This window comes from Diabrotica undecimpunctata, chromosome 2 (genome assembly GCF_040954645.1).
Source record: "Diabrotica undecimpunctata isolate CICGRU chromosome 2, icDiaUnde3, whole genome shotgun sequence".
In the NCBI taxonomy this organism is placed as follows: Eukaryota; Metazoa; Arthropoda; class Insecta; order Coleoptera; family Chrysomelidae; genus Diabrotica; species Diabrotica undecimpunctata.
In genome coordinates, this window is record NC_092804.1 from 119,665,571 (window position 1) to 119,669,374 (window position 3,804).

A 3,804-nucleotide genomic window follows, 5' to 3' on the forward strand; every position below is an offset into this window, starting at 1 on the left:
TTTTATATTTTCTCATTTAAAGGAGTTTCCCAATAGTTTTAATATAAGTTTTAGGAAGTTATTTATCTTCCGTTTTTCTCTGTCTATTGCGATTTGTCATTTATCTTGGACCAACATGTTTCTTTAAATTATCTGCTCACCTCATCTGTGGTCTTTCTTTGGGTTATTTTGATTTATAGGTTCTCCAGTGCAGGACTTGTTTGTTCCATCTATTGTCCTTCTGCCTGAGTTATGGCCTAAAAAGTACCATTTTATGTCTGTTGAGTTTTCTATCACATATTTGCCTTGCGGAATATTTCGCATCTACTCGTTACATTTCTATCTTTCGAGTCTATTTTCAACATTTACCTTTCCATCGTTCTCTGAGTCTTCGATAATTTAGCTATCTTCGACCTTGTGATTGTATATCATCACTCGTAGGACGCGTTGGTCAAACAATTTTGTTTTAAGATACTGAGGACATTTATGATCGTTAATATAAACGCTAGATTTCCAAATGATGTCCATACTAATCTTGTTTTACGTTTCATCTCTAGAGTCTAATTTTCTTTTTTAAATTTCATAATTTGTCCTAAATATATCTAGCTTAAGACCTATTCTATTTTTTTTTTATTGTTGTACTCTCTGAGGTGCTACTCAGTGTTTAAAAGGTTTCTAAAACTGTTTCCTGGTGCATGTCCAAGGTAAAAATTATGTTATATCGAATGAAGTCACAATTGACTAATGAAAAATCAATTTAAAATTTTTATTTAACTTGCCAACCAGAGCTTGCCACATTCTGCTGTGGTTTGGTTACACATTTTTTTTTTCGCTAATTAAGGAAAAAGCCAAATGTAAAGAACAGGCCCGAAACGCTAGATATTAGGAAGCTTTCCAACAATAATATTAAACAACAGATGCAGGAGAATTTAAATACCGAAATATCAAAAATCCTTAAAAATAACAATGAACCGCTGGAAAAGTGGAGTGAAATTAAAGAAGAGATTAAGACTTCAAGCACTAAGTTTTTACTACCTGATAAGAGAAAAAAGAAAGACTGGATGACTGCAGAAATCCTTGACATGATGGAAGAGAGACGGATATATAAAACTAAAGATACTGCCAAATACCGTGAAACCTATAGACGAATTAGAGCTGAGATAAGAAAAACTAAAGAGAAATGGTTCTCGGAGAGATCCGAGAACAAAGAAATCGAACAGTGCGAAAAGGTATACGACTATCACAATATGCATAAGAAGATAAAGGAACTCACAACAAAGAAAAGCTACAATATTTTATCGAAAGGGCTATGCGATGATAATGGAAATCTACAACTAGACCCCGACAAAATAGTTAGAATCTGGGAAACTTATGTGGAACAACTGTTTAATGATGACCGTCCTAGTGGGTATACACTGAGCAATGATGATACTGGCCCTTCTATTCTAAAATCAGAAGTGGAGAATGCTATAAAGGGTCTTAAAAATAAAAGACCATGCAACGATAACGTATACGGGGAAGTATTGAAAATGCTGTGCGAAACAAACAGTCAATTTCTAGACTCACTTGTCAGACTCTTTAACAATATTTATAACAGCGGGGAGTTTCCTGAAGACTGGCTAGAGTCAACTTTTGTTGCCATACCGAAAAAACCAAAAGCAAAGTCTTGTGATCAACATCGGATGATAAGTCCAATTAACCACATTTCGAAGGCATACACCAAGGTTATTTACAACAGAATAACCAAAAAATGCGAGGATAACATTGGAGATTCGCAGTTTGGGTTTCGGAATTCTCTTGGGACAAGAGAAGCACTTTTTAGTCTACAGGTACTCATCCAGCGCTGCAGAGATATGCTTTATAGACTACGCAAAAGCATTCGATAACGTAAAGCACGAAAAGATAGTTGAAGTTCTCCATAAGATCGGAGTCGACTACAGAGACATTCGAACAATAGCGAGTCTCTATTGGGGCCAAACAGCTAAAGTGAAAGTAGGATCTACATTGACCAATAAAATTGAGATCAAGAAAGGGGTACGACAGGGCTGTATCTTGTCTCCTATTGTCTTTAATATATACTCAGAAGAAGTATTTAAGACAGCGCTGGAGGAAAGCACAGAAGGCATAAAGATAAATGGAGAAATAATTAATAACATAAGGTATGCTGATGACACTGTGATTCTAGCAAGTAGCATGGAGGAACTGAGTTGCCTAATGAGTAAGATACAAAAAACAAGTGCACAATACGGACTCAGACTAAATATCACAAAAACCAAATGGATGTTAGTAAGCAAAACCCAACAACCACCACAGCAACTGATATTAGACAATGAAAGAATTGAACACGTGGATTCGTACATCTACTTGGGAACAACAGTTAACTTAAATTGGGATCAAGCGAAGGAAATACGTATAAGAGTAGAAAAGGCAAGAGCATCGTTCACTAGCATGAAGCAAATTTTCACTTCTAAAAGCCTCACCCTACCTCTCAAAATTCGACTTCTGAAATGTTATGTATTCCTGGTTTTGTTATATGGAATGGAGGCGTGGACAATGACCGCAACATTGATGAAAAAAGTAGAGGCCTTCGAAATGTGGGCTTACCGACGTATATTACGTATATCCTGGACTGAGCACGTGACCAACGAAGAGGTACTACGCCGGATAGGTAAAGAGAGAGAGGTAGGAATAAGTATAAAGAAAAGAAAGTTGGAATACTTGGGTCACGTTATGAGACATAATAAATATAGAGTACTACAACTGATCATTCAAGGGAAAATAGACAGCAGAAGGGGTCCAGGGAGGAGAAGACACTCGTGGCTCCAAAATTTGCGGCAATGGTTCGGATTGTCATCTGCTGAACTATTCAGATTTGCCGTAAACAAAGTCAGAATAGCCATGTTGATTGCCAACGTTCGGAACGGAAAAGGCACATGAAGAAGAAGAAGAAGAAAAAAGCTGCTTCTTTGGTTTTGTGAAATGTGCTCGTTGTCCCAGGCATGTTTGCATATCTTTGATTTTATGAGTCTCTGTTTTTTAATGTACGGGTCATGCTTGGTTAGCTAGTTTAACTAAGTGGTCTTTCTGTTTCTGCCATATAAAGATTGTTGCATTTACAGGGTATTTTATAAATTCAGTTCTTTGATCACTCTTGTGTGTTCTTAGGCATTGTTAGGTTTTTGTAAGGTTTCGTTTCCGACAGAATAGATCTCAGTGTATTTATTGTTTTGGATGTGGTGATGTTTTACTTATTTTATTCTTTGTAATTTTCTGATAAGCCCTTTACATATAGCATTGTTGTCATCTTTAAATCCCTTCTTTTGGGAGTATCTGGAGTGCTTATGGTATTTTGTTGTTTCCTTTCTTCAGTATTGAGAAAATTCTTGATTGTTAATAACAACGGGTCATCATTTTTTTTATTCAAGCTTTTGTTAGCAGGTTTTTTTTCTTCATAAACTGCATCTTCATTAGAGATGTTTTGGGCTCTATTAAATAATGATTTGATAATTTTATTTTTTATATTTATATTGTGATTTGAGTGGTAATTTAAATATCTGTTGGGGTGGATTGGTTTTCAGTAAACTATCTGTATCTCCTTTTGTGAATAATAGATCCAGAAATGGCAGTAAGTTGGTTTTTCTTTTTCATGGTAAATTTTATTGATTTTTCTTTACTTAGATGTCCATTAGAAATTTGTTCAATGCTTGTGGTCCGTGGAGACCAACAGAAAACACATCATCTATATTGTCCCCACCATACCGAGAATTGTTGGTTGTTGGTGATTTCTACGAATTTCTTTATGAAAAAATCTACTTTTAATGGAGA